We start from the raw sequence: 12346 nt of genomic DNA, 5'->3' as shown, positions 1-12346 counted from the left end.
CACCAGTCCACGTCCTACCACATTCTGTCCACCAGTCCACGTCCTACCACATTCTGTCCACCAGTCCACATCCTACAACATTCTGTCCCCCAGTCCACGTCCTACCACACTCTGTCCACCAGTCCACGTCCTACCACATTCTGTCCCCCAGTCCACGTCCTTTTACATTCTGTCCCCCAGTCCATGTCCTATTACATTCTGTCCACCAGTCCACGTCCTACAACATTCTGTCCACCAGTCCACGTCCTACCACATTCTGTCCACCAGTCCACATCCTACAACATTCTGTCCCCCAGTCCACGTCCTACCACATTCTGTCCACCAGTCCACATCCTACCACATTCTGTGCCCCAGTCCACGTCCTACAAATTCTTTCCCCCAGTCCACGTCCTATTACATTCTGTCCCCCAGTCCACGTCCTACAACATTCTGTCCCCCAGTCCACGTCCTATTACATTCTGTCCCCCAGTCCACGTCCTACAACATTCTGTCCCCAGTCCATGTCCTATTACATTCTGTCCACCAGTCCACGTCCTACCACATTCCTTCCACCAGTCCACGTCCTACCACATTCTGTCCACCAGTCCACATCCTACAACATTCTGTCCCCCAGTCCACGTCCTACCACACTCTGTCCACCAGTCCACGTCCTACCACATTCTGTCCCCAAGTCCATGTCCTACTACATTCTGTCCACCAGTCCACGTCCTACCACATTCTGTCCACCAGTCCACGTCCTACCACATTCTTTCCACCAGTCCACATCCTACAACATTCTGTCCCCCAGTCCACGTCCTACAACATTCTGTCCCCCAGTCCACGTCCTACCACATTCTGTCCACCATTCCACGTCCTACAACATTCTGTCCCCCAGTCCACATCCTACAACATTCTGTCCCCCAGTCCACGTCCTACCACATTCTGTCCACCAGTCCACGTCCTACCACATTCTGTCCCCCAGTCCACATCCTACAACATTCTGTCCCCCAGTCCACGTCCTACCACATTCCTTCCACCAGTCCACGCGCTACCACATTCTGTCCACCAGTCCACATCCTACAACATTCTGTCCCCCAGTCCACGTCCTACCACATTCTGTCCACCAGTCCACATCCTACAACATTCTGTCCCCCAGTCCACGTCCTACAACATTCGGTCCCCCAGTCCACATCCTACCACATTCTGTCCACCAGTCCACGTCCTACAACATTCTGTCCCCCAGTCCACGTCCTACCACATTCTGTCCACCAGTCCACGTCCTACCACATTCTGTCCCCCAGTCCACATCCTACAACATTCTGTCCCCCAGTCCACATCCTACCACATTCTGTCCACCAGTCCACGTCCTACCACATTCTGTCCACCAGTCCACATCCTACAACATTCTGTCCCCCAGTCCACGTCCTACCACACTCTGTCCACCAGTCCACGTCCTACCACATTCTGTCCCCCAGTCCACGTCCTTTTACATTCTGTCCCCCAGTCCATGTCCTATTACATTCTGTCCACCAGTCCACGTCCTACAACATTCTGTCCACCAGTCCACGTCCTACCACATTCTGTCCACCAGTCCACATCCTACAACATTCTGTCCCCCAGTCCACGTCCTACCACATTCTGTCCACCAGTCCACATCCTACCACATTCTGTGCCCCAGTCCACGTCCTACAAATTCTTTCCCCCAGTCCACGTCCTATTACATTCTGTCCCCCAGTCCACGTCCTACAACATTCTGTCCCCCAGTCCACGTCCTATTACATTCTGTCCCCCAGTCCACGTCCTACAACATTCTGTCCCCAGTCCATGTCCTATTACATTCTGTCCACCAGTCCACGTCCTACCACATTCCTTCCACCAGTCCACGTCCTACCACATTCTGTCCACCAGTCCACATCCTACAACATTCTGTCCCCCAGTCCACGTCCTACCACACTCTGTCCACCAGTCCACGTCCTACCACATTCTGTCCCCAAGTCCATGTCCTACTACATTCTGTCCACCAGTCCACGTCCTACCACATTCTGTCCACCAGTCCACGTCCTACCACATTCTTTCCACCAGTCCACATCCTACAACATTCTGTCCCCCAGTCCACGTCCTACAACATTCTGTCCCCCAGTCCACGTCCTACCACATTCTGTCCACCATTCCACGTCCTACAACATTCTGTCCCCCAGTCCACATCCTACAACATTCTGTCCCCCAGTCCACGTCCTACCACATTCTGTCCACCAGTCCACGTCCTACCACATTCTGTCCCCCAGTCCACATCCTACAACATTCTGTCCCCCAGTCCACGTCCTACCACATTCCTTCCACCAGTCCACGCGCTACCACATTCTGTCCACCAGTCCACATCCTACAACATTCTGTCCCCCAGTCCACGTCCTACCACATTCTGTCCACCAGTCCACATCCTACAACATTCTGTCCCCCAGTCCACGTCCTACAACATTCGGTCCCCCAGTCCACATCCTACCACATTCTGTCCACCAGTCCACGTCCTACAACATTCTGTCCCCCAGTCCACGTCCTACCACATTCTGTCCACCAGTCCACGTCCTACCACATTCTGTCCCCCAGTCCACATCCTACAACATTCTGTCCCCCAGTCCACATCCTACCACATTCTGTCCACCAGTCCACGTCCTACAACATTCTGTCCACCAGTCCACGTCCTACCACATTCTGTCCACCAGTCCACGCGCTACCACATTCTGTCCACCAGTCCACGTCCTACAACATTCTGTCCCCCAGTCCACGTCCTACCACATTCTGTCCACCAGTCCACGCGCTACCACATTCTGTCCACCAGTCCACGTCCTACAACATTCTGTCCACCAGTCCACGCGCTACCACATTCTGTCCACCAGTCCACGTCCTACAACATTCATTCCCCCAGTCCACGTCCTACAACATTCTGTCCACCAGTCCACGTCCTATTACATTCTGTCCCCCAGTCCACGTCCTACCACATTCTGTCCACCAGTCCACGTCCTACCACATTCTGTCCCCCAGTCCAAATCCTACAACATTCTGTCCTCCAGTCCATGTCCTATTACATTCTGTCCCCCAGTCCATGTCCTATTACATTCAATCCACCAGTCCACGTCCTACCACATTCTGTCCCCTAGTCCACGTCCTACCACATTCTGTCCACCAGTCCACGTCCTACAACATTCTGTCCCCCAGTCCAAATCCTACAACATTCTGTCCCCCAGTACACATCCTACCACATTCTGTCCACCAGTCCACGTCCTACAACATTCTGTCCACCAGTCCACGTCCTACCACATTCTGTCCACCAGTCCACGCGCTACCACATTCTGTCCACCAGTCCACGTCCTACAACATTCTGTCCACCAGTCCACGCGCTACCACATTCTGTCCACCAGTCCACGTCCTACAACATTCTGTCCCCCAGTCCACGTCCTACAACATTCTGTCCCCCATTCCACGTCCTACAACATTCTGTCCACCAGTCCACGTCCTATTGTATTCTGTCCACCAGTCCACGTCCTACCACATTCTGTCCCCCAGTCCACGTCCTACCACATTCTGTCCCCCAGTCCACGTCCTACAACATTCTGTCCCCCAGTCCACGTCCCATTACATTCTGTCCACCAGTCAACGTCTTACCACATTCTGTCCACCAGTCCACATCCTACAACATTCTTTCCCCCAGTCCACGTCCTATTATATTCTGTCCACCAGTCCACGTCCTACCACATTCTGTCCCCCAGTCCACGTCCTATTACATTCTGTCCCCCAGTCCACGTCCTACAACATTCTGTCCCCCAGTCCACGTCCCATTACATTCTGTCCACCAGTCCACGTCCCATTACATTCTGTCCACCAGTCCACATCCTACAACATTCTTTCCCCCAGTCCACGTCCTACAACATTCTGTCCCCCAGTCCACGTCCCATTACATTCTGTCCACCAGTCCACATCCTACAACATTCTTTCCCCCAGTCCACGTCCTATTACATTCTGTCACCCAGTCCACGTCCTATTACATTCTGTCCCCCAGTCCACGTCCTACAACATTCTGTCCCGAGTCCATGTCCTATTACATTCTGTCCCCCAGTCCACGTCCTACAACATTCTGTCCCCAGTCCATGTCCTATTACATTCTGTCCACCAGTTCACGTCCTACCACATTCTTTCCACCAGTCCACGTCCTACCACATTCTGTCCCCCAGTCCACGTCCTATTACATTCTGTCCCCCAGTCCACGTCCTATTACATTCTGTCCCCCAGTCCACGTCCTACAACATTCTGTCCCCAGTCCATGTCCTATTACATTCTGTCCACCAGTCCACGTCCTACCACATTCTTTCCACCAGTCCACGTCCTACCACATTCTGTCCCCAGTCCACATCCTACAACATTCTGTCCCCCAGTCCACGTCCTACCACACTCTGTCCACCAGTCAACGTCCTACCACATTCTGTCCCCCAGTCCACGTCCTACCACATTCTGTCCACCAGTCCACGTCCTACCACATTCTGTCCCCCAGTCCACGTCCTACAACATTCTGTCCCCAGTCCATGTCCTATTACATTCTGTCCACCAGTCCACGTCCTACCACATTCTGTCCACCAGTCCACGTCCTACCACATTCTGTCCACCAGTCCACATCCTACAACATTCTGTCCCCCAGTCCACGTCCTACCACACTCTGTCCACCAGTCCACATCCTACAACATTCTGTCCCCCAGTCCACGTCCTACCACATTCTGTCCACCAGTCCACGTCCTACCACATTCTGTCCCCAGTCCACATCCTACAACATTCTGTCCCCCAGTCCACGTCCTACCACACTCTGTCCACCAGTCCACGTCCTACCACATTCTGTCCACCAATCCACGTCCTACCACATTCTGTCCACCAGTCCACATCCTACAACATTCTGTCCCCCAGTCCACGTCCTACCACATTCTGTCCACCAGTCCACGTCCTACCACATTCTGTCCCCCAGTCCACATCCTACAACATTCTGTCCCCAGTCCACGTCCTACCACATTCTGTCCCGCAGTCCACATCCTATTACATTCTGTCCCCCAGTCCACGTCCTACAACATTCTTTCCCCCAGTCCACGTCCTATTACATTCTGTCCCCCAGTCCACGTCCTACAACATTCTGTCCCCAGTCCATGTCCTACTACATTCTGTCCCCCAGTCCACGTCCTACCACATTCTGTCCAAAAGTCCACATCCTACAACATTCTGTCCCCCAGTCCACGTCCTACCACATTCTGTCCACCAGTCCACGTCCTACCACATTCTGTCCCCCAGTCCACATCCTACAACATTCTGTCCCCCAGTCCACGTCCTACCACATTCCTTCCACCAGTCCACGCGATACCACATTCTGTCCACCAGTCCACATCCTACAACATTCTGTCCCCCAGTCCACGTCCTACCACATTCTGTCCACCAGTCCACATCCTACAACATTCTGTCCCCCAGTCCATGTCCTACAACATTCGGTCCCCCAGTCCACATCCTACCACATTCTGTCCACCAGTCCACGTCCTACAACATTCTGTCCCCCAGTCCACGTCCTACCACATTCTGTCCACCAGTCCACGTCCTACCACATTCTGTCCCCCAGTCCACATCCTACAACATTCTGTCCCCCAGTCCACATCCTACCACATTCTGTCCACCAGTCCACGTCCTACAACATTCTGTCCACCAGTCCACGTCCTAACACATTCTGTCCACCAGTCCACGCGCTACCACATTCTGTCCACCAGTCCACGTCCTACAACATTCTGTCCACCAGTCCACGTCCTACCACATTCTGTCCACCAGTCCACGCGCTACCACATTCTGTCCACCAGTCCACGTCCTACAACATTCTGTCCACCAGTCCACGCGCTACCACATTCTGTCCACCAGTCCACGTCCTACAACATTCTGTCCCCCAGTCCACGTCCTACAACATTCTGTCCACCAGTCCACGTCCTATTACATTCTGTCCCCCAGTCCACGTCCTACCACATTCTGTCCACCAGTCCACGTCCTACCACATTCTGTCCCCCAGTCCAAATCCTACAACATTCTGTCCTCCAGTCCATGTCCTATTACATTCTGTCCCCCAGTCCATGTCCTATTACATTCTGTCCACCAGTCCACGTCCTACCACATTCTGTCCCCCAGTCCACGTCCTACGACATTCTGTTCACCAGTCCACGTCCTACCACATTCTGTCCCCCAGTCCACGTCCTACCACATTCTGTCCACCAGTCCACGTCCTACCACATTCCTTCCACCAGTCCATGTCCTATTACATTCTGTCCCCCAGTCCACATCCTACCACATTCTGTCCACCAGTCCACGTCCTACCACATTCTGTCCACCAGTCCACATCCTACAACATTCTGTCCCCCAGTCCACGTCCTACCACACTCTGTCCACCAGTCCACATCCTACAACATTCTGTCCCCCAGTCCACGTCCTACCACATTCTGTCCACCAGTCCACGTCCTACCACATTCTGTCCCCAGTCCACATCCTACAACATTCTGTCCCCCAGTCCACGTCCTACCACACTCTGTCCACCAGTCCACGTCCTACCACATTCTGTCCCCCAGTCCATGTCCTACTACATTCTGTCCACCAGTCCACGTCCTACCACATTCTGTCCACCAATCCACGTCCTACCACATTCTGTCCACCAGTCCACATCCTACAACATTCTGTCCCCCCAGTCCACGTCCTACCACATTCTGTCCACCAGTCCACGTCCTACCACATTCTGTCCCCCAGTCCACATCCTACAACATTCTGTCCCCAGTCCACGTCCTACCACATTCTGTCCCGCAGTCCACATCCTATTACATCCTGTCCCCCAGTCCACGTCCTACAACATTCTGTCCCCCAGTCCACGTCCTATTACATTCTGTCCCCCAGTCCACGTCCTACAACATTCTGTCCCCAGTCCATGTCCTACTACATTCTGTCCCCCAGTCCACGTCCTACCACATTCTGTCCAAAAGTCCACATCCTACAACATTCTGTCCCCCAGTCCACGTCCTACCACATTCTGTCCACCAGTCCACGTCCTACCACATTCTGTCCCCCAGTCCACATCCTACAACATTCTGTCCCCCAGTCCACGTCCTACCACATTCCTTCCACCAGTCCACGCGCTACCACATTCTGTCCACCAGTCCACATCCTACAACATTCTGTCCCCCAGTCCACGTCCTACCACATTCTGTCCACCAGTCCACATCCTACAACATTCTGTCCCCCAGTCCATGTCCTACAACATTCGGTCCCCCAGTACACATCCTACCACATTCTGTCCACCAGTCCACGTCCTACAACATTCTGTCCCCCAGTCCACGTCCTACCACATTCTGTCCACCAGTCCACGTCCTACCACATTCTGTCCCCCAGTCCACATCCTACAACATTCTGTCCCCCAGTCCACATCCTACCACATTCTGTCCACCAGTCCACGTCCTACAACATTCTGTCCACCAGTCCACGTCCTACCACATTCTGTCCACCAGTACACGCGCTACCACATTCTGTCCACCAGTCCACGTCCTACAACATTCTGTCCACCAGTCCACGTCCTACCACATTCTGTCCACCAGTCCACGCGCTACCACATTCTGTCCACCAGTCCACGTCCTACAACATTCTGTCCACCAGTCCACGCGCTACCACATTCTGTCCACCAGTCCACGTCCTACAACATTCTGTCCCCCAGTCCACGTCCTACAACATTCTGTCCACCAGTCCACGTCCTATTACATTCTGTCCCCCAGTCCACGTCCTACCACATTCTGTCCACCAGTCCACGTCCTACCACATTCTGTCCCCCAGTCCAAATCCTACAACATTCTGTCCTCCAGTCCATGTCCTATTACATTCTGTCCCCCAGTCCATGTCCTATTACATTCTGTCCACCAGTCCACGTCCTACCACATTCTGTCCCCCAGTCCCCGTCCTACCACATTCTGTTCACCAGTCCACGTCCTACCACATTCTGTCCCCCAGTCCACGTCCTACCACATTCTGTCCACCAGTCCACGTCCTACCACATTCTGTCCACCAGTCCACGTCCTACCACATTCCTTCCACCAGTCCATGTCCTATTACATTCTGTCCCCCAGTCCATTTCCTATTACATTCTGTCCCCCAGTCCATGTCCTATTACATTCTGTCCACCAGTCCACGTCCTACAACATTCTGTCCCCTAGTCCACGTCCTACCACATTCTGTCCACCAGTCCACGTCCCACAACATTCTGTCCCCCAGTCCACATCCTACAACATTCTGTCCCCCAGTACACATCCTACCACATTCTGTCCACCAGTCCACGTCCTACAACATTCTGTCCACCAGTCCACATCCTACCACATTCTGTCCACCAGTCCACGTCCTACAACATTCTGTCCACCAGTCCACGCGCTACCACATTCTGTCCACCAGTCCACGTCCTACAACATTCTGTCCCCCAGTCCACGTCCTACAACATTCTGTCCCCCAGTCCACGTCCTACCACATTCTTTCCACCAGTCCACGTCCTACCACATTCTGTCCACCAGTCCACATCCTACAACATTCTGTCCCCCAGTCCACGTCCTACCACACTCTGTCCACCAGTCCACGTCCTACCACATTCTGTCCCCCAGTCCACGTCCTACCACATTCTGTCCACCAGTCCACGTCCTACCACATTCTGTCCCCCAGTCCACGTCCTACAACATTCTGTCCCCAGTCCATGTCCTATTACATTCTTTCCACCAGTCCACGTCCTACCACATTCTGTCCACCAGTCCACGTCCTACCACATTCTGTCCACCAGTCCACATCCTACAACATTCTGTCCCCCAGTCCACGTCCTACCACACTCTGTCCACCAGTCCACGTCCTACCACATTCTGTCCCCCAGTCCACGTCCTATTACATTCTGTCCCCCAGTCCATGTCCTATTACATTCTGTCCACCAGTCCACGTCCTACAACATTCTGTCCACCAGTCCACGTCCTACCACATTCTGTCCACCAGTCCACATCCTACAACATTCTGTCCCCCAGTCCACGTCCTACCACATTCTGTCCACCAGTCCACATCCTACCACATTCTGTCCCCCAGTCCACGTCCTACAAATTCTTTCCCCCAGTCCACGTCCTATTACATTCTGTCCCCCAGTCCACGTCCTACAACATTCTGTCCCCCAGTCCACGTCCTATTACATTCTGTCCCCCAGTCCACGTCCTACAACATTCTGTCCCCAGTCCATGTCCTATTACATTCTGTCCACCAGTCCACGTCCTACCACATTCCTTCCACCAGTCCACGTCCTACCACATTCTGTCCACCAGTCCACATCCTACAACATTCTTTCCCCCAGTCCACGTCCTACCACACTCTGTCCACCAGTCCACGTCCTACCACATTCTGTCCCCAAGTCCATGTCCTACTACATTCTGTCCACCAGTCCACGTCCTACCACATTCTGTCCACCAGTCCACGTCCTACCACATTCTTTCCACCAGTCCACATCCTACAACATTCTGTCCCCCAGTCCACGTCCTACAACATTCTGTCCCCCAGTCCACGTCCTACCACATTCTGTCCACCATTCCACGTCCTACAACATTCTGTCCCCCAGTCCACATCCTACAACATTCTGTCCCCCAGTCCACGTCCTACCACATTCCTTCCACCAGTCCACGCGCTACCACATTCTGTCCACCAGTCCACATCCTACAACATTCTGTCCCCCAGTCCACGTCCTACCACATTCTGTCCAAAAGTCCACATCCTACAACATTCTGTCCCCCAGTCCACGTCCTACCACATTCTGTCCACCAGTCCACGTCCTACCACATTCTGTCCCCCAGTCCACATCCTACAACATTCTGTCCCCCAGTCCACGTCCTACAACATTCGGTCCCCCAGTCCACATCCTACCACATTCCTTCCACCAGTCCACGCGCTACCACATTCTGTCCACCAGTCCACATCCTACAACATTCTGTCCCCCAGTCCACGTCCTACCACATTCTGTCCAAAAGTCCACATCCTACAACATTCTGTCCCCCAGTCCACGTCCTACCACATTCTGTCCACCAGTCCACGTCCTACCACATTCTGTCCCCCAGTCCACATCCTACAACATTCTGTCCCCCAGTCCACGTCCTACAACATTCGGTCCCCCAGTCCACATCCTACCACATTCTGTCCACCAGTCCACATCCTACAACATTCTGTCCCCCAGTCCACGTCCTACCACATTCTGTCCACCAGTCCACATCCTACAACATTCTGTCCCCCAGTCCATGTCCTACAACATTCGGTCCCCCAGTCCACATCCTACCACATTCTGTCCACCAGTCCACGTCCTACAACATTCTGTCCCCCAGTCCACGTCCTACCACATTCTGTCCACCAGTCCACGTCCTACCACATTCTGTCCCCCAGTCCACATCCTACAACATTCTGTCCCCCAGTCCACATCCTACCACATTCTGTCCACCAGTCCACGTCCTACAACATTCTGTCCACCAGTCCACGTCCTACCACATTCTGTCCACCAGTCCACATCCTACAACATTCTGTCCCCCAGTCCACATCCTACCACATTCTGTCCACCAGTCCACGTCCTACAACATTCTGTCCACCAGTCCACGTCCTACCACATTCTGTCCACCAGTCCACGTCCTACAACATTCTGTCCCCCAGTCCACGTCCTACAACATTCTGTCCCCCAGTCCACGTCCTACAACATTCTGTCCACCAGTCCACGTCCTATTATATTCCATCCACCAGTCCACGTCCTACCACATTCTGTCCCCCAGTCCACTTCCTATTACATTCTGTCCCCCAGTCCACGTCCTACAACATTCTGTCCCCCAGTCCACGTCCCATTACATTCTGTCCACCAGTCAACGTCTTACCACATTCTGTCCACCAGTCCACATCCTACAACATTCTTTCCCCCAGTCCACGTCCTATTACATTCTGTCCACCAGTCCACGTCCTACAACATTCTGTCCCCCAGTCCACGTCCTATTACATTCTGTCCACCAGTCCACATCCTACAACATTCTGTCCCCCAGTCCACGTCCTATTACATTCTGTCCCCCAGTCCACGTCCTACAACATTCTGTCCCCCAGTCCACGTCCTATTACATTCTGTCCCCCAGTCCACGTCCTACAACATTCTGTCCCCAGTCCATGTCCTATTACATTCTGTCCACCAGTCCATGTCCTACCACATTCTTTCCACCAGTCCACGTCCTACCACATTCTGTCCCCAGTCCACATCCTACAACATTCTGTCCCCCAGTTCACGTCCTACCACACTCTGTCCACCAGTCCACGTCCTACCACATTCTGTCCCCCAGTCCACGTCCTACCACATTCTGTCCACCAGTCCACGTCCTACCACATTCTGTCCCCCAGTCCACGTCCTACAACATTCTGTCCCCAGTCCATGTCCTATTACATTCTGTCCACCAGTCCACGTCCTACCACATTCTGTCCACCAGTCCACGTCCTACCACATTCTGTCCACCAGTCCACATCCTACAACATTCTGTCCCCCAGTCCACGTCCTACCACACTCTGTCCACCAGTCCACATCCTACAATATTCTGTCCCCCAGTCCACGTCCTACCACATTCTGTCCACCAGTCCACGTCCTACCACATTCTGTCCCCCAGCCCACGTCCTACAAATTCTTTCCCCCAGTCCACGTCCTATTACATTCTGTCCCCCAGTCCACGTCCTACAACATTCTGTCCCCCAGTCCACATCCTATTACATTCTGTCCCCCAGTCCACATCCTACAACATTCTGTCCCCCAGTCCACATCCTACAACATTCTGTCCCCCAGTACACATCCTACCACATTCTGTCCACCAGTCCACGTCCTACAACATTCTGTCCACCAGTCCACATCCTACCACATTCTGTCCACCAGTCCACGTCCTACAACATTCTGTCCACCAGTCCACGCGCTACCACATTCTGTCCACCAGTCCACGTCCTACAACATTCTGTCCCCCAGTCCACGTCCTACAACATTCTGTCCCCCAGTCCACGTCCTACCACATTCTTTCCACCAGTCCACGTCCTACCACATTCTGTCCACCAGTCCACATCCTACAACATTCTGTCCCCCAGTCCACGTCCTACCACACTCTGTCCACCAGTCCACGTCCTACCACATTCTGTCCCCCAGTCCACGTCCTACCACATTCTGTCCACCAGTCCACGTCCTACCACATTCTGTCCCCCAGTCCACGTCCTACAACATTCTGTCCCCAGTCCATGTCCTATTACATTCTTTCCACCAGTCCACGTC

Source organism: Telmatherina bonti, assembly GCF_933228915.1.
Source record: "Telmatherina bonti genome assembly, chromosome: 16".
Taxonomy (NCBI): domain Eukaryota; kingdom Metazoa; phylum Chordata; class Actinopteri; order Atheriniformes; family Telmatherinidae; genus Telmatherina; species Telmatherina bonti.
The sequence above is the reverse complement of the archived record's forward strand: the minus strand, read 5'-3'. Positions refer to the sequence as shown.